Source organism: Lepus europaeus, chromosome 4, assembly GCF_033115175.1.
Source record: "Lepus europaeus isolate LE1 chromosome 4, mLepTim1.pri, whole genome shotgun sequence".
NCBI classification, from domain to species: Eukaryota; Metazoa; Chordata; class Mammalia; order Lagomorpha; family Leporidae; genus Lepus; species Lepus europaeus.
This window is the reverse complement of record NC_084830.1, coordinates 146,114,396-146,133,933: the sequence shown is the minus strand read 5'-3', so window position 1 is coordinate 146,133,933 and position 19,538 is coordinate 146,114,396. Positions and strand designations below refer to the sequence as shown.

At 44.1% G+C, this 19,538-nt stretch overlaps 1 protein-coding gene and 1 pseudogene across 3 annotated transcripts in view; one reads left to right on the top strand and one right to left on the bottom strand.

Moving 5' to 3' along the window:
• Positions 1 to 19,538, bottom strand: part of AFF4 (ALF transcription elongation factor 4) — a 99,213-nt gene that overhangs the window by 70,795 nt on the left and 8,880 nt on the right. For 2 of the 3 annotated variants that reach the window (XM_062189170.1, XM_062189171.1), the window contains exon 1: positions 297 to 317. The exons of the other annotated variant lie outside the window; for it this stretch is intronic. The gene's annotated coding sequence lies outside the window, so the exon portion shown is untranslated. Of the gene's footprint in view, positions 1 to 296; positions 318 to 19,538 lie in introns of those variants that run through there. 3 annotated transcript variants of the gene reach the window in all.
• Positions 6,138 to 6,796, top strand: LOC133758588 (high mobility group protein B1-like; annotated as a pseudogene).

Here is a 19,538-nt window from a genome sequence, read left to right as displayed (position 1 = left end):
TGTGGCACAGTGGGTTAAAGCCCCAGCCTGCACTGCCACCATCCCATCTGAGCACCAGTTTGAGTCCTGGCTGCTCCACTTCTGATCCAGTTCCCTGCTAACACTCCTGGGAAAGCAGCAAAAGATGGCTCAAGTCCTTGTGGGAGACTAAGAAGAAGCTTCTAGCTTAAGACCAGCTCAGCTCTGGCCCTTGTGGCCATCTGGGGTTAACCAGCAGATGGAAGAACTCTCTCTCTACCTCCCTCTGTAACTTTGTCTTTCAAAAAAATCAAATAAATCTATTAAAAAAAAGTTACCTAAGCAGCTTGGTGCCACTAGTTTCAAGGGATCCCTTGCTGAAGACTTCATATAGGCTCCTTCCAGCACAATACAATACCATCAATCAGAATACATTTTCTGTTCATGTCTTTCCCCTACATTTTCTGATGCATTTTCTATCTCTCAACACTGGCCAATCACTGTGGCTGTTAACCCTTTTAAAAAAAAAAAAAGATTTATTTATTTATTCGAAAGGAAGAGTTAGAGAGAGAGAGAGAGAGAGGGAGAGGGAGAGGGAGAGGGAGAGGGAGAGAGAGAGAGAGAGGGAGGTCTTCAATCCACAGGTCCACTCCCCAATTGACCACAACAGCCAGACTTGCGCCAATCAGAAGCCAGGAGCCAGAAGCTTCTTCCAGGTCTCCCACGCAGGTGCAGAGGCCCAAAGACAGGGGACATCTTCTACTGCTTTCCTAGGCTATAGCAGAGCTGGATAGGAAGTGGAGCAGCCAGAACTTGAACCAGCACCGATATGGGATGCTGGCACTGCAGGTGGCGGCTTTACCTGCTACCCCAGCTCCAGCTATTAATTTTTGTAGTTTGCAATACATTAGCAAAATTTGCATCAATTTTTTCCCTTGTTCATAATTTCATGGGCAGAAAATTCATTTTTTAACATTTATTTATCTTATTTGACAGGCAGAGTTACAGAGAGAGAGGGAGGGAGGGAGGGTGGGAGAGGGACAGGGAGAGAGAGGGAGGGAAGAAGGGAGGAGGGGAGTAGAGAAAGATCTTCCATCTGATGATTCGCTTCCCAAATAGCCTCAACAGCCAGAACTGGGCCAGGCCAAAGCCAGGAGCCTCTTCCACGTCGCTCATGTGGATGCAGGAGCCCAAGTACTTGAACCATCTTCTGGTGCTATCCCAGGCACATTAACAGGGAGCTGGATCAGGAGTGGAGTAGCCAGCCCTCAAACAGGCGCCCACAATGGATGCCGGCGTTGACAGCAAATGCTTAACCCACCACGTCACAGCGCCAGCCCCTGAAAATTCGACGTCACTTCAGACTTGAGCAATCTCAGCAGCATACAGCATATACTGTTTTTCTTTCCTCACTGGAGGAAAGAAACTTTCACCTTCCCAGTTTACAAAAGTTGTCAAAGCTTCTCTCTGGCACATCCAAATTGCCAGCATCACTACTCTTGCCCTTTGGAGATCCATGAAACAACACAAACACTGCAATAGGAAAGTTGATGTGATAACCGAGATGACTACTAAGTAACAGGAGGGTAGCATGTATAACACAGACATGCTGGACAAAGGAATGATTCCTATCCCAAGCATGATGGAACTAGTTGGCAAAGCATTTCATCATACTACTCTATAATACTCTATAATCAACATTAAAAAGGCTAAGGCAGTAATTTTCAGATGACCCTTTATCTTCCAATGCAGCTCCTGAAATCATAGATGATTCAGGGGGTTTAGTTATAACTAAGAACTACTGATTGATATGGATTATTCTGATGTAGAGCAGTATCCTTGATAATAAATACTGTCAAACATAAACAAAAATCAAAAGCGATTTTCTCTAATTAGCTTCTTAAATATCTTAACAAAGTACTGTAAGGGCCAAATCTCAAATGAAGTATAAATAGCTAAGGCACTGTAATCTAGTATATGGGACAATTAAGGACACCTGATCTTCAAGTTCTGCTTATATAACATACTTGATACACGGCTCAGGCAAGAAATTTAGCTAAATCTGTTTTATCTTTTATGAAAAGTTCACATCACTTAATCTGATGATAAGGATTAGAACACTAGACTTGAGAAGTACTTGAATATATTACAATCAGCCTCCCAGGATTTGAAATGTTAAACATGAAAGATACTACAATAAACTAGACCTGCCAGATATTTAAACTATACTTCATGTAACATTTCCCAAAACAGATTACATGCTAAGCCATAAAACACATCTAAATAAACTTAAAAGGAATCAAATCATATAAAGTATGTTCTCTAATCACAATAGAAAGAAATAAGAAACTTAAGAACATAAAGAAAATTGGAAAATTCAGCAATATGTAGAAGTTAAACAACACCCTCCTAAATAACCAATGGGTCAAGGAGAATTATAAAAGGAAATTAGGTGGCCTGGCATTGTAGCAGAGCAGGTTAAACTACTGCCTGTGATGTTAGCATCCCAAACCAGAGCACAGGCTGTAGTCCCAGGTGCTTCACTTCCAATCCAGCTCCCTGCTAATGTGCCTGGGAAAGCAGAGGAGGACGGCCCAAGTGCTACCCACATGGGAGACCTGGACAGAGTTCTTGGCTCCTGGCTTAGGCCTGACCCAGCCCCAGTCATTGTAGCCATTTGGGGAATGAACCAGTGGATAGATCTCTCTTTCATTGTCTCTCTTTGCCATTCTTTCTTTCTTTTAAAATTTACTTATTTGAGAGGAAGAGTGACAGAGAGAGTGAGAGACACAAAGAGAGGTCTTCCATCCACTGGTTCACTTCCCAGATGGCTGCAACAGCCAGAGTTGAGGCAGGAGCTTCTTCCCGGTCTCCCACATGGATGCAGGGACCCAAGCACTTGGCCCATATTCTACTGCTTTCCCAGACCATTAGTAGAGAGCTGGATTGGAAGTGAAGCAGCCGAGATTCAAACAGGTGCCTATATGGGATGCTGTTGTGGCCGGCAGCTGCATTATGCCACAACACTAGCCCTAACATGTGTCTTTTTTTTTTTTTTTTTTTGACAGGCAGAGTGGACAGTGTGAGAGAGAGACAGAGAGAAAGGTCTTCCTTTGCCGTTGGTTCACCCCACAATGGCCGCTGCAGCCAGCGCGCTGTGGCACGTGCACCACGCTGATCTGAAGTCAGGAGCCAGGTGCTTCTCCTGGTTTCCCATGCGGGTGCAGGGCCCAAGCACTTGGGCCATCCTCCACTGCACTCCTGGGCCACAGCAGAGAGCTGGACAGGAAGAGGAGCGCCCCGACCGGAACTAAAACCTGGTGTGCTGGCGCCATAGGTGGAGGATTAGCCTATTGAGCCGGGGTGCCAGCCACTAACATGTGTCTTTTTATACTTACCTTAAAACAAACAAACAAACAAACAAAAAACACATGTAATTTTGGGGCCAGCCAGTGCTGTTTCTGCCTTTCAAATACATAAAACAGAGGCATGATGTTGTGGCACAGCAAGTTAAGTTACTGCCTGCAAGGCTGCCATTCCATATGTGTACTAGTTTGAGATTCAGCTGCTCTACTTCCTATCCAGCTCCCTGCTAATGCACCTGGAAAAGCACTGGAGGATAGCCCAAGACAGCTCAACTACACCCACATGGAAAATCCAGAGGGTCCGGGTCCTGGCTTCAGTGTGGCCGAGACTAAGCCATGTGGCCATTTGGGGAGTGAACCAATGGATGGAGGATCTCTGTAACTCTGCCTCTCAAAAAATAAATACATAAATAAAATAAATAAATCATTTCAAAAAAAGGATAATGAAAAGAAAAAACACAACATACCAAAATTTATGGAATGCAGCTAAAGCAGTGCTTAAAGGGAAATTTACAACACTGATTTTAATAAAGAAGAAATATCTGGTGCAGGCATTGTGATGGAGCAGGTTAAGCCTCCACCTATAGTGCCCACATCCCATATAGGCAGGGGTTCCAGTCCTGCTTGCTCCACTTCCACTCCAGCTCCCTGTTAACAGCCTGGGAAAGCAGTGGAAGATGTCCCAAGTCTTTGGATCTCTGCACTCATGTGGGAGACCTGGAAAAAGCTCCTGGCTCCTGGCTTTGGATTTGCTCAGCTCCGGTTGTTGCAGCCATCTGGAGAGTGAACCAGCAGATGGAAGACCTCTCTCTCTGTCTCTCTCCCTCTCTCTCTACCTGTGACTCAGCCTCACAAATAAATAAAATAAACCTAAAAAAACCGGATCTCTAATCACTAACCTAATCTTAAGAAACTAAAAGAAGAGCCTGGCAAACTCAAACCAAACAGAAGGAAGGAAATAACGTTCAAAGCAGAAATAGAGAATAAGGAAACAGCAGATAAACATCAACAAAACCAAAAGTTGGTTCTTTGAAAAGATCAAGAAAACAGACATACCTTCAGCTACAATGACGAAGAAAAAAAGAAAATTCAAATTACTAAAATGGAGAATGAGAAAGATGGCAACGCTGCCAATCTTATAGAAATAAAAAGGATTAAAGGGGAATACTAAGAAAAACTACACTCACCAATGAACAAAATGGACAACATTCCAAAAAGGAAATAAACTAACAAAACCGACTCGAGACAATACAGGGACCAGTGCTGCGGTACCGCAGGTTAAGCACCACCTGCAACACCAAGCACTCCATATGGTTGCAGGTTCAAGTTCCAGTTGTTCCATTTCCAATCTAGCTCCCCGCTAACGCGCCTGGGAAAGCAGCGTAAGATGGTTCAAGTACTTGAGCCTCTCACATCCTTATGAAAACCTCTTATGAAGATTTTGGCTCCGTGGCTTCCCGTGGTCTGGTCCTGGCTTGTTGTGTTTATTTGGGGAGTGAACCAGAGGATGGAAGATATCTCTTTCTCTGTCTTTCCTTCTCTCTGTAACTCTTTCAAATAAACAAATAAATAAATCTTAAAAAAAAAAAAAAGTAATCGAAAGCCTGAATAAACCTGTAACAAATAAGGAGATTTTATTAGTCATACAAAAAAAAAAAAAAAACTTTCCTATAATGAAAAGTCCAGAATCAGATGGCTTCACTGGTAATTCCTACAAAAATTTAAAGAGGAATTAATGTTAATCCTTGCCAAAGTCTTCCAAAAATGAAAGAAAACTCTCAACTCATTCCATAAGGCCAATATTACTCTGCTACCTACACCAGACAAAGCTATTATAAGAAAACTGGAGATCAAAAAAAAGTTTATAATATAAATACAAAAAGTTCTCAACAAAACACTGGCAAACTAATCCAACGATTACACACAATGACCAAGTGAGATTTATACAGGAAAAGTAGGTTGGTTTGACACATAAATATCAATCAATGTAATACACCACATAAATAGAATAAAGGACAAGAACCAAATGATTGTCTCAACAAATGGAGGGGGAAAAAAATCTGACAAATTTTAAAACTCCTTCTTGCTAAAAACATTCAACAAAGTAGGAATAGAAGAGGTCTTCTTAAACCTAATAAAGGGCATTTTCCAAAAAAAAAAAAAAAAAAAAAAAAATTCATCACAATTAATGGTGAGAGATCAGCACCAAGACATCTGCTTTCACCATTTCTATTCAACACCATATTGGAGATGATTAACAAAAGAATAATGCGGGGCCAGGGCTGTGGCTCAGTGGGTTAATGCCCTGGCCTGAGGCACTGGCATCCCATATGGGCGCTGGTTCTAGACCTGGCTGCTCTGCTTCCTATCCAGCTCTCTGCTATGGCCTGGGAAGGCAGTGGAAGATGGCCCAAGTCCTTGAGCCCCTGCAACCGTGTTGGAGACTCAGAGGAAGCTCTTGGCTCCTGGCTTCGGAATGGCGCAGCTCCGGCCGTTGGGGCCATCTGGGGAGTGAACCATCAGATGGAGGATCTCTCTCTATGCCTCTCCTCTCTGTGTAACTCAAATAAATAAATCTTAAAAAAAAAAAAAAAAAAGGAATTATGCAAGAAAAGTAAATAAAAAGCATTCATACTAGAACGGAGGAGGTAAGATGATTAACTTGTATACAGAAAACCCTAAAGAATCCACTAAGGTTACAGAGCGGAGAGAGTGAGGCTGCGTCTGGCTCCTGCTCTCACAGCCATTGCAGTACATTGAGCTCCATAGAGACAGCGCCAGGGCAAGTGAGAGCCGGACGAGCAGTGGGCCTCGCTGAGGAAAAATAACTAAACATGGGCAAAGGAGATCCTAAGAAGCCGAGAGGCAAAATGTCATCATATGCATTCTTTGTGCAAACTTGCTGGAAGGAGAATAAGAAGAAGCACCCAGATGCTTCCATCAACTTCTCAGAGTTTTCTAAGAAGTGCTCAGAGAGGTGGAAGACCATGTCTGCTAAAGAGAAGGGAAAATTTGAAGACATAGCAAAGGCGGACAAAGCTCGTTATGATAGAGAAATGAAAACCTATATCCCTCCTAAAGGGGAGACAAAAAAGAAGTTCAAGGATCCCAATGTGCCCAAGAGGCCTCCTTCGGCCTTTTTCTTGTTCTGTTCTGAGTATCGCCCCAAAATCAAAGGAGAGCATCCTGGCCTGTCCATTGGTGATGTTGCTAACAAACTAGGAGAGATGTGGAATAACACTGCTGCAGATGACAAGCAGCCCTACGAGAAGAAGGCTGCCAAGCTGAAGGAAAAGTACGAGAAGGATATTGCCACATACTGAGCTAAAGGAAAACCTGATGCAGCGAAAAAGGGAGTCGTCAAGGCTGAAAAGAGCAAGAAAAAGAAGGAAGAGGAGGAAGATGAAAATGAAGAGGATGAGAAGGAAGAGGAAGAGGAAGAGGAAGATGAAGATGATGATGATGATGAATAAGTTGGTTCTAGCGCAGTTTTTTTTCTTGTCTATAAAGCATTTAACCCCCCTGTACACAACTCACTCTTTTTAAAGAAAAAAAATTGAAATATAAGGCTGTGTAAGATTTGTTTTTAAACTGAACAGTGTCTTTTCTGTATAGTTAACACACTACCGAATGTGTCTTTAGATAGCCCTGTCCTGGTGATATTTTCAATAGCCACTAACCTTGCCTGGTACACTATGCAGTTGTAAACTGGCATGAAAATTTAAAGCAGGTTCTTGTTGGTGCACAGCACAAATTATTTATATATGGGGATGGTAGTTTTTTCATCTTCAGTTGTCTCTGATGCAGCTTATACAAAATAATTGTTCTGTTAACTGAATACCACTCTGTAATTGCAAAAAAAAAAAAAGCTGCAGCTGTTTTGTTGACATTCTGAATACTTCTAAGTAAATACAATTTTTTTAATTAAAAAAAAGAATCCACTAAAAATCTTTTGGTGTTAATAAATGAATTCAGCAAGAATGCAGGATAGAAGATCAATACATAGAAAATCAAATGCATTTCTAAACACGCATCAAAGCAATAAACAAACCAAAACAGAAATTTAGAAAATAATTCCACTTATCAAATGGAATACAAACTCAACCAAATAAGTATAAAATTTACACTCTGCAAACTATAAAACCACAGTAAAATGTCTCTTCATGTCCATTAGGATAGTTATTAACAGTTTTTTTTTTTTTTTTAATTACAGAAAACGAGGGGCCGCTGTTGTGTAGTGGATAAATCTGCCACCTTTGACTCCAGCATCCCAAGCGGCACCAGTTTGAGTCCTGGCTGCTCCACTTCTGATCCAGCTCCCAGCTAATGCACCTGGGAAGGCAGCAGAGGATGGCCCAATGCACAGCCTTAGCCCCTGCACCCATGTGGGAAACCTGGAGGAAGCTCCCCATTCCTGCTTCATTCTGGCCCAGACCTAGCCATTGTGGTCCTATGGGGAGTGAATCAGCAGATAGAAGATTCTCTCTCTCTATGTCTTCCTCTCCCCTCTCTCCTCTCTGTATCCTGCCTTTTGAATAAATAAATCTTTTCTAAAAACTACAGAAAATTAATGTTGGCAATCATGTGGAGAAATTGGAGCCATCATGCATTGCTGGTAGAAATGTATAATCGTTCAGCTGCTGTGCTAAACAGTCTGACGGTTTCTCAAAAACTGTAACAAAGAATTACCATATGATTCCGCAATCTTATCCCCAGGTAGTATTCATAAGAATCAGAAGCAGGGACATAAGCAGATCCTTGTTCACAAATATTCATAACTGCATTATTTACTATCATCAAAAGACGGAAACAACCCAAGTGTCTCCCAACAGCTTGATAAGCAAAATGTGCTATATATATATATATATATATATATTTTTTTCCCCTGGTTTGTGAGATATATAGATATATATAGATATATATCTATATATCTCACAAACCAGGGAATATTTTTTGACAAAAAAAAAAAGTAATGAAATTCTGATAAATGCTGCAACATGGATGAATTTTAAAAATTTATATGAAATAAACCAGACACCACCACACATATATGATTCCACTTGGGGCTGGCAACATGGCTCACTTTGTTAATCCTCCACCTGCAGTGCCGGCATCCCATATGGGCGCCGGGTTCTAGTCCCGGTTGCCCCTCTTCCAGTCCAGCTCTCTGCTGTGGCCCAGCAGGGCAGTAGAGGATGGTCCAAGTGCTTGGGTCCCTGCACCTGCATGGGAGACCAGGAAGAAGCACCTGGCTCCTGGCTTCGGATTGGCGCAGTGCCAGCCACAGCAGCCATTTGGGGAGTGAACCAAAGGAAGGAAGGCCTTTCTCTCTCTCTCTCACTGTCTGTATCTCTACTTGTCAAAGAAAAAAAGAAAAAAAAAGTTTCCACTTAATATGAAACACCAGGGACAGGCAGATTCACAGGGACAGAAAACAGAACAGAGATGGAGGAACAGAGAAATACTGTTCTACAGAGTTTCTGGGATAATGAAAAAGTTCCAGAAATGGTCGGTGCTGACAGATATACAACACTATGAATATATCTAAAGTCACCAAATTACATATTTAAAATAATAATTTTTTTTTAATTTTTTGACAGGCAGAGTGGATAGTGAGAGAGAGAGACTGAGAGAAAGGTCTTCCTTTTTGCCGGTGGTTCACCCTCCAATGGCCGCTGCAGCCGGCGCACCGCACTGATCTGAAGCCAGGAGCCAGGTGCTTCTCCTGGTCTCCCATGCGGGTGCAGGGCCCAAGCACTTGGGCCATCCTCCACTGCCTTCCTGGGCCACAGCAGAGAGCTGGCCTGGAAGAGGGGCAACCGGGATAGAATCCGGCACCCTGACCGGGACTAGAACCTGGTATGCTGCCGCTGCAAGGCGGAGGATTGGCCTGTTAAGCCACGGCGCCAGCCAATAATAAATTTCATGTGTATAGTTTACAATAAAAAATTAGCACCTATTAAAAATTTAAATGTGCATTCCCAATCAATTGGAAATTCATCTTCTACAATTTTTTTAAAAGATTTATTTATTTGACAGGCAGAGTTACAGACAGAGAGAAGGAGGGACAGAGAGAGAAGTTTTCACTCCCCAAATGGCTGTCAATGGCCTGAGCTGGGCCGATCCGAAGCCAGGGGCTAGGAGATTGCACCAGGTCTCCCAAGTGGGTGCAGAGGTCCAAGCACTTGGACCATCCTCCACTGTTTTCTCAGGCCATACAGAGAGCTGGGTCGGAAGAGGAGCAGCCAGGACTCGAACTGGTGCTCATATGGGATGTGCTACAGGCAGAGGCTTAAGCTACTATGCCACAGCCTCGGCCCCTACAATTTTTTATAAACACATATATTATAATTCTTTAAAAGTTTAATTTAAAAATTCTAAACAGGTTAAAGGGTAAAATGTGTAACGTTTAACTTTCCCCTTTTAAGCAGAAATCAATCTGTTACACTGTTTCTTAGAATAATTTTCTTACTGAAAAATGGGGCCATGCAACTACCAAATTATTGAGTAATTTGAACTCTGAAACTCAAAATGAGACTTGAGCTAAGATTTCAATTCCTTTCAGGGGCCAGCGCTATGGCGTAGTAGGCTAAGCTTCTGTGTGTGGTAGACATCTCATATGGGTGCTGGTTGGTATCCTGGCTACTCCTCTTCCAATACAACTCTCTGTTGATGGGCCTGGGAAAGCAGTGGAAGATGGCCCAAGTGCATGGGCCCCTGCACTCGCATGATAGACTAGGAAGAAGCTCCTGGCTGCTGGCTTCAGATCAGCCCAGGTCTGGCCATTGGAGGGTGAACCAGCGGATGGAAGACCTTTCTCTGTCTCTGTAACTCTGCGTCTCAAATAAATAAATGTTAAAAAAAAAAAAAAAATCCCTTCAAACTCCAAAGACAACAACTGCTATTTAACTGTAAATTCACAATGCACTGTTAAAGTATAAAGCTTCCTGGTAAGGAAACCTATCTTGGTCTTGTTTGACAAGATTTCTCTACTCATTATAGAGTCTAAAGAAGCTACTTCCTACGAGGCAGGTAAACAACAATTGTATACTCAGAGACCAGAACAAAACTAACAAAACACTGTCCCAAGATAGTACATGGCACAGAGGTTCTCACCCCAAAGTTAGTCATGAGACTTTTCTAGCCTTCAAATATAAAGTGATTTGGTGAAAAACACAGATGCAAAGATAATTCTACACAATTTTTGCCTTCTTCATCACATCTTTATTATCTGAGTTTCTCATCTTCCTACTACACAAATCAGACCCAACTAAGTCCACAAAGCTTCTCCGAAATCATCTGATTTTTGTCTGGTGATTGTTCTTTCCTATTCTGCAAGTACTTCTTGCAATCTTATGACTTTCCTTCAAAGCCACTTTCCATTCCACAAATGACTTTGTCTTAGGACAAAGTTTTTTGGTTTTTTTTTTTTTTTTTTTTTTTGACAGGCAGAGTGGATAGTGAAGAGAGAGACAGAGAGAAAGGTCTTCCTTTTTGCCGGTGGTTCACCCTCTAATGGCCGCTGCAGCCGGCGCATCGCGCTGATCCGAAGCCAGGAGCCAGGTGCTTCTCGTGGTCTCCCATGCGGGTGCAGGGCCCAAGCACTTGGGCCATCCTCCACTGCCTTCCCGGGCCATAGCAGAGAGCTGGTCTGGAAGAGGGGCAACCGGGATAGAATCCGGCGCCCCGACCGGGACTAGAACCTGGTGTGCCAGCGTCACAAGGCGGAGGATTAGCCTGTTAAGCCATGGCGCCGGCCAGGACAAAGATTTTTAAGAATAAAGTAAAAATTGGAGCCAGCACTGTGGTGTATCAGGTAAAGCTGCTGCCTGCAGCGCCAGCATCCCATATGGGTGCCAGTTCAAGACCGGCTGTTCCACTTCCAATCCAACTCTCTGCTGTGGTCTGGGAAAGCAGCAGAAGATGGCCCAAATTCTTGGGTCCCTGCACCCATGTGGGAGACCTGGAGGAAGTTCCTGGCTCCTGGCTTTGGATCAGCACAACTCCAGCCGTTGAGGCCAATTGGGGAGTGAAGCAGCATATGGAAGACTTCTCTCTCTCTGACTCTCATTCTCTCTTGATGTAACTCTGACTTTCAAAAAAATAAGTATTTTTAAAAAAATAAAGTAAAAATCAGAAAGCTTCCCATTAACCATCAGCTTTCAAACTATCGGCATCTACATCTATTCTCCTTTCTTTAAGGTTGAAAAAAAAAGCTCTCTTCCTATCAAAAAACAATTATCAGCCAGTACCAGGGATCACTAGGCTAATCCTCTGCCTGTGGCACTGGCACTCTGGGTTCTAGTCCCAGTTGGGGCGCCGGATTCTGTCCCAGTTGCTCGGATCAGCGCAGCGTGCCAGCCGTAGCAGCCATTTGGGGGTGAACCAATGGAAGGAAGACCTTTCTCTCTCTCTCTCACTGTCTAATTCTGTCAAAACAAAAAACAAAAACAAAAAAACAAAAAACAAAAAAACCAAAATTATCCCTATTTGTCTATCTTGTGGAACTTTATCAGTCACTGCCTTCTCTCCAGCAACTTGATCTTCTCGCTCTCCAATGAATCCTTTCCATGATCAAACATATTCTTGAAAAAAAAAAAAGTCTTCATTGATTCCTTACCTCCAGCTACCACCCTGTCTCTTCTCTACTATCCTTCAGGGCCAGGCTTCACAAAAACACTCAGCAACCATTCATTTTGTAAAAAGTTGCCCCCAAAACAGATAAGGAGCTGGGGCCGGTGCTGTGGCGTAGCGGGTAAAGCCGCTGCCTGCCAGTGCCAGCATCCCATATGGGAGCCGGTTCGAGTTCCGGCTGCTCCACTTCCGATCCAGCTCTCTGTTATGGCCTGGGAAAGCAGTAGAAGAAGCTCCAAATCCTTGGGCCCCTGTACCCGCGTGGAAGACTCAGAAGAAGCTCCTGGTTCCTGGCTTCGGATCGGCACAGCTCCGGACGTTGTGGCCAAATGAGGAGTGGACCAGCAGGTGGAAGAGCTCTCTTTCTCTCTGCCTCTCATGCTCTATGTAACTCTTTCAAATAAAATAAATAATTCTTAAAAAAAAAAAAAAGAGCAATACAGCAAACACTTGTTTATGTATCAACCACTGTAGGAAATCAAGCATCCTCAATAGTTAAAATCATGTTGCACTCTTCCTGGATCATACCTAGGGTGCTTCCTCCCCCTACCAGGAACAGCCACTATCCTGATCTTAGTGTTCATCATTCACTTTTTTTTTTTTTTTTTTTGACAGGCAGAGGGGACAGTGAGAGAGACAGACTGACAGAAAGGTCTTCCTTTTTCCACTGGTTCACCCCACAATGGCCACTGCGCTGATCTGAAGCCAGGAGCACTTGGGCTATCCTCCACTGCACTCCTGGGCCATAGCAGAGAGCTGGACTGGAAGAGGGGCAACTGGGACAGAATCCGGCGCCCCGACCGAGACTAGACCCCGGGGTGCCGGCACCGCAGGTGGAGGATTAGCCTATTGAGCCGTGGCGCCGGCTAGTGTTCATCATTCTCATAAATTTGTTTATATTTTCACTATACATGTACGTATCCCTAAACAAGACACTAAAACGTCTGCATGCTTTTCAGTTTTATAAAAAGGGGCATATCTGAAAGATTCTGAGCTTCTTTAATCCGCAGCATTATGAGGTTAATCCACCTTGACATGTTATTATAGTTCCTTTTCTTTTAAAAGATTTATTTACTTATTTGAAAGGTAGAGTTACAGAGAGACAGAGGCAGAGAGACAGAGAGGTCTTCAAACTGCTGGTTCACTCCCCAGATTGCCTCCAACAGCTGGAGCTCCACTGATCTGAGCCAGGATCCAGGAGCTTCTTCCGGATCTCCCATGTGGGTGCAGGGGCCCAAGGACTTGGGCCATCTTCTACTGCTTTCCCAGGCCACAGCAGAGAGCTGGATTGGAAGTGGAGCATCTGGGACTGCAGGTGGCGGCTATACCCCCTCTGCCACAGCAGTGGCCCCAGTTCACTTATTTTCAATGCTGTGTTTAGTCAACCACTCTCCAGCTGATGAATATTTAGGTAGTTTCCTCTTTTTCTGCCATTATAAACAATGCTGTAATTACAACTGCTATGCATTTCTCTTTGTGCTAATCAGATAGTTCAAGAACAGGTAACCAGAAGTGGAACTACTGTGTTTTAGTCTAAGCATCTTTATTTTTTTGTAGATCTACCTAAAGTACTTTCCAAAATGTTGCACCAAATCAGAATTCAACATTCCACTGTTTACAACTTGCCACATTCCACTCCTTGTAGATCACTAGTGATTTCCAGGTTGCTACATCCAACAAGCACTTTATCACTTTACCAGTCAGCCATCTGTGACTCCTGACATACAATAGAACACCTAGCCTTCCCAGTTTTCCCAGCTTCTCTGGCTCCTCCCACTCAACATACCAGACTTCTTAAAAGTCGGAGCTCTGAGGCCAGCGGTGTGTCACAGGGTTAAGACGCTGCTGGCAAGGACAGCATCCCATGTCAGAGTGCCAGTTCAAGTCTCAACTGCTCTGCTTCCAATCTAGGTCCCTGCTAATGAGCCCAGGAAAGCAGCAGAATATGGTTCAAGTACTTGAGTCCCTATCACCCAACCAGGACAGAATCCGGTGCCCTGACCGGGACTAGAACCCGGGGTGCCGGCGCCGCAGGTGGATGATTAGCCTAGTGAGCTGCGGTGCCAGCCTAAAGATTTATTTTTATTTATTTGAAAGACAGAGCCTAGCACTGGCTATTACAGACACTGGGGAGTTAACCAGTAGAAGAAGCATTTGTCTCTCTGTCTTTGAAATAAATTAAAATTAAATCATTTTTTTAAAAAAAAATAAATTTAACTAAATGATGCACTGTTAACTTAAAAAAATCCAAGTATCTAAAATCCTAAAAGGTATTTATTTGAGTAATGTATGCACATAACCATTTCAAGGTTTACCATAAGGGGCCTGCGCTGTGGTATAGCAAGTAAAGCCATGGCCTGCAGTTGCTGGCATCCCATATGGGTGCCGGTTCAAGTCCCGGCTGCTCTACTTCCAATCCAGCTCTCTGCTAATGTGCCTGGGAAAGCAGCAGAGGATGGCCCAAGTCCCTGTGCCCCCACACCCATATGGGAGACCTGGACAAAGTGCCTGGCTCCTGGCTTCAGTTCAGGCCATTAGGGGAATGAACCAGCAGATGGAAGATCTCTCTCTGACTCTCCTTCTCTTCGCTCTGCCTTCCAAATAAATAAATAAATGTTTAATAAAAAAAAAAAAAGAATATAATGTTGGGGCTGGGTTAATGGATTAAGCTTCCCACTTGGGACATAGCATCCCTTTTCGGCACCAGTTTGAGTCCTGGTTGCTTCTCTTCTGATCCAACTCCACGCTAATGTGCTTGGGAAAGCAGCAGAGGATGGCCCAAGTACTTGGGCCCCTGCACCCACATGGGAAACCAGGTTGAAGCTCCAGGTTCCTGGTTCTGGCCCAGCTCCAGTTTTTGTGAACCAGTAGATGGAAGATTTCTCTCTCCATATCTTTCCTTTCTTTGTAACTCTACCTTTCAAGTAAATAAAAAAAAATCTTTAAAAAAAAAAAAAAAAAGAACCTGATGTTATTCATCTTTTCCTACCCACAGATAGTCTCTCATTTGCCTCTCATTTGCTCCCTAAGATTTTTGATGTATTCGATAACATTAAGAAAGGTCTTGAGTCTGGCATCCTGGCATAATGGGTTAAGCCGCTGTCGGCAACACTGGCATCCCATACCAGGGCAGTTCGAGTCCTAGCTGCTCCACTCCCTCTCCAGCTCTCTGTTAATGCTTCTGGGAAAATGACAGAGGATGGTCCAAGTTCTTGGGCCCCTGCACCAATGTGGGAGACCTGGAAGAAGCTCCATGCCTGGCCTAGGCCCAGCCACTATGGCCATTCAAGAAGTGAACCTGTGGACAGAAGATCTCACTCACTCTTTCTGTATCTCCATCTCTTTCTTTGTAACTCTGCCTTTCAAATAAATAAAATAAAAAGGTTTTGGGGGCCAGTGCTGTGGCATAGCAGGTAAAGCCGCCACCTGCAGTACCAGCATCCCATATGGGTGCAGGTTCAAGTCCTGGCTGCTTCATTTTCTATCCAGCTCTTTGCTATGGCCTGGGAAAGCAGTAGAAGATAGCCCAAGTCTCTGGACCCCTGCACCTGCATGGGAGACCCAAGGTAGCTCCTGGCTTCAGATCGGTGCAATCCAGCCGTTGTGGCCATCTGGGGAGTGAACCAGCAGAAGGAAGACATCTGTCTCTCTGCCTCTCTGTAACTCTACCTTTCAAATAAATAAATCAATCTTTTTAAAAAAGTAGATCTTTTTCTCACATGTTAATAATACGTTAATAATTCATTAAAGCAATAATGACACTAATAATTCCACTGTTTTTAAAAGTAGTTTTTCTAAAATAATATATCTAAGATAAAAATAACATTGCAAGGAAAAAACATGTACAGAAATGATCAACATCTGTTTTAACTTAAATCCTTTACTTTTTTTATTTATTTAAAGATTTATTTATTTATTTGAAAGAGTTACACAGAGAGAGGAGAGGCAGAGAGAGAGAGAGAGAGAGAGAGAAAGAGAGAGAGAGGTCTTCCATCAGATGGCTCACTCCCCAACTAGCCACAACGGCTGGAACTTCGCCATCATGAAGCCTGGAGCCAGGAGCTTCTTCTGGGTCTCCCACTTAGGTGCAAGGGCCCAAGGCCTTGGGCCGTCTTCCACTGATTTCCCAGGACACAGCAGAGAGCTGAACTGGAAGTGGAGCAGCCAGGTCTCAAACCTGCGCCCATATGGGATGCTGGCGCTCCAGGCTGGGGCATTAACCCACTGCACCACAGCACTGGCCCAATCCTTTACTTTTCAAAGTTCACAAACTATAAATAAAATCTGCCTCTTCAGGACAGGGCTTTACTGTTAATGTAATTCGTTCAACAACTACTTAACTGGTGAATATACTGTGCCACGGACTGCACTAGAGCTAAACATATACAAATAATTACCTTTGTCCCAGCAGGTGCATTGTCTCTCACCTCAGGTAAGATCTGCTGGCAGCTAGCCTGCCTAGGAGGAGCATGTGTGCCAGGCAGAGAGAACAACATGCACAATAGCCCAGAAGAGGAGAGGGCACTGCAAGCCCAGAGAATGGAAGTAGCTGGGAAGCAAGAATGGCAGGAGGTACAAACTAAAGATGACTGCAATGGGTTGAATAAGCCTGTGAGTTTGTTTCTCAAACTGAAATGTTCAAGATGCTATATTAGGCCGGCGCCAGGCTCAATAGGCTAATCTTCCGCCTGTGGCGCCGGCACATTGGGTTCTAGTCCCGGTCAGGGCGCCGGATTCTGTCCCGGTTGCCCCTCTTCCAGGCCAGCTCTCTGCTGTGGCCCGGGAGGGCAGTGGAGGATGGCCCAAGTGCTTGGGCCCTGCACCCACATGGGAGACCCCGATAAGCACCTGGCTTCAGATCAGTGCGGTGCGCCGGCCGCAGCGCGCCAGCCACGGTGGCCACTGGAGGGTAAACCAACGGCAAAAGGAAGACCTTTCTCTCTGTCTCTCTCTCTCACTGTCCATTCTGCCTGTCAAAAAAAATTAAAAAAAAAAAAAAAGATGCTATATTAAAGGCAAAAAATCAGGTTCTCCGTTGTTGAACAATGGGTTAAGACGCCACCTGAAATGCCAGCATCCTGTATGGGAGCCAGTTCGAGTCCAACCTGATCCACTTCCAATCCAGCTCCCTGATAATGCACCTGGGAAAGCAGTAGAAGATGGTCCAAATTCTTGGGCCCCTGCACCCGCGTGGGAGACCCAGAAGAAGCTCCTGGCTCCTGCCTTTGGATTGGCGCAGCTCCAGCCATTGCTGTCATCTGGGGTGTGAACCAGCGATGGAAGACCTCTCTCTCTGTCTCTACCTCTCGCTTTAACTCTGTCTTTCAAATAAATACAATAAATCATTAACAAAAAAAAAAAAAAAAAGGCAAAAAAATAAACTCTCAGATCTTGAGTATTGACTTCAATTATCTTATTACATTAATTATAGTATAAACATAAAATTGGATTTAAGCTCATCTTAAAGCCCTGATATAAGTCTAGATATAAAACTTTCAAAATACAGGCCGGCACCGTGGCTTAATACGCTAATCCTCCGCCTTGCGGCGCCGGCACACCGGGTTCTAGTCCCGGTTGGGGCGCCGGATTCTATCCCGGTTGCCCCTCTTCCAGGCCAGCTCTCTGCTATGGCCCAGGAAGGCAGTGGAGGATGGCCCAAGTGCTTGGGCCCTGCACCTGCATGGGAGACCAGGAGGAAGCACCTGGCTCCTGGCTTCGGATCAGCGAGATGCGCCGGCCGCAGCGGCCATTGGAGGGTGAACCACCGGCAAAAAGGAAGACCTTTCTCTCTGTCTCTCTCTCTCTCACTATCCACTCTGCCTGTCCAAAAAAAAAAAAAAAAAAAAACACCTTTCAAAATACAAAATTTAAGATAAGATTAATGAAATTTGACCAACAATGCATTTAATCATTGAAATATGGAGTCTTGTGTCTGGTTCTATATTTTTAATCCCTTTCTATAATTCGACTTCAATAATATTAATGCAGGAAATGCTTATGTTATACTACATGAATCTGACAACTGCAATTCTTTATTTGTTGGTACAGTGAAATCCAACTCTACACTACCATACCAATTGGCCGTCCTGAAAAGCTGATTTTCCAGAGGCCTCACCTGTTAACTCTGGCAATCTATCTTATTCATTTGTGGCTAACTACCTTACTGATATCTGCTTTCTGTTTGTATCACCTATGACCACTGATGAACACAGCAACAAAACACTTACACTACAAACTTTGATGGATGGCATCCACCAGATAAAATTCACAGTGAATACACAATCCAACTACCACACCAAGGTTCTTCCAGGGTTGGCTTGTCTGTACTAACACATACCATGTCAAGATCCAACTTTACTCACCATCGTTCCCTGCATAAGGCACTGCGAAATCATCACTAGTACAGTATAACTTGTCACAAATCAGTAACAGCAAAATCTAAAGACAACGACAAAGCCCCATGAGAGAATCTAGCTATAAAATAGCCCTTCAAAAGTTTCAGAAAACTCATTAATGTCCAAGAATCCCCTGGAAAGAAGAAAACTACAAAAAAACAGAACACCTCTAAGGAGTTTTAAGATGCAAAGTAAAAACAAATTTGTTGGGCCGGCACCGTGGCTCACTTGGTTAATCCTCCACCTGCGGTGCTGGCATCCCACATGGGCGCCGGGTTCTAGTCCCGGTTGCTCCTCTTCCAGTCTAGCTCTCTGCTGTAGCCCGGGAAGGCAGTGGAGGATGGCCCAAGTGCTTGGGCCCTGCACCCCCATGGGAGACCAGGAGGAGGCACCAGGCTCCTGGCTTTGGATTGGCGCAGCGCCGGCCATAGCAGCCACTCACTTGGGGAGTGAACCAACGGAAGGAAGACTTTCTCTCTCTCTCTCTCTCTCTCTCTCTGTGTGTGTGTGTCTCTCTCTGTCTATGACTCTACCTGTCAAATTAAAAAAAAAAAAAATGCAGTTTACAGGGGAAAATCACTTTGCTACAAGGTGAAGATTAGACTGCAATAAAGGCACAAATGAACAACTTATTATATAATTCAGGTGAGAAATGAAGACTTGAATTAAGGCAGAAACAACAGAAATGTTGGTAATGTCAAGAAAGGACTTGGATTCAAAGATGTTAAACAACTAGAATCCTGAGTGCCAGCTAGATGTGAAAAGCAAAACAGAGGGGTCAGCACTGTGCCATAGCAAGTAACGCCAATGCCCACGGTGCCGGCATCCCACATGGGCACCGGTTCAAGTCCTGGCTGCTCCATTTGCAATCCAGCTCTCTGCTATGGCCTGGGAAAAGCAGTGGAGGATGGTCCAAGTCCTTGGGCCCCTGCACCTGCGTAGGAGACCTGGAAAACGATTCTGGCTCCCGGCTTCAGGCCTTTGCGGCCATTTGGGGAGTGAACTAGTGGATGGAAGATCTTTCTTACTGTCTCTCCTCTCTGCCTGTAACTCTACCTCTCAAATAAATAAATAAAATCTTAAAAAAAAAAAAATGGAACCATTTGCAGATTTCTGGGAAGAGTGGTATTAGTAGCAGCATTCCCCAGGGAAAGGGGGGAAAACTAGGATTTGGAAGTGAGGGGGT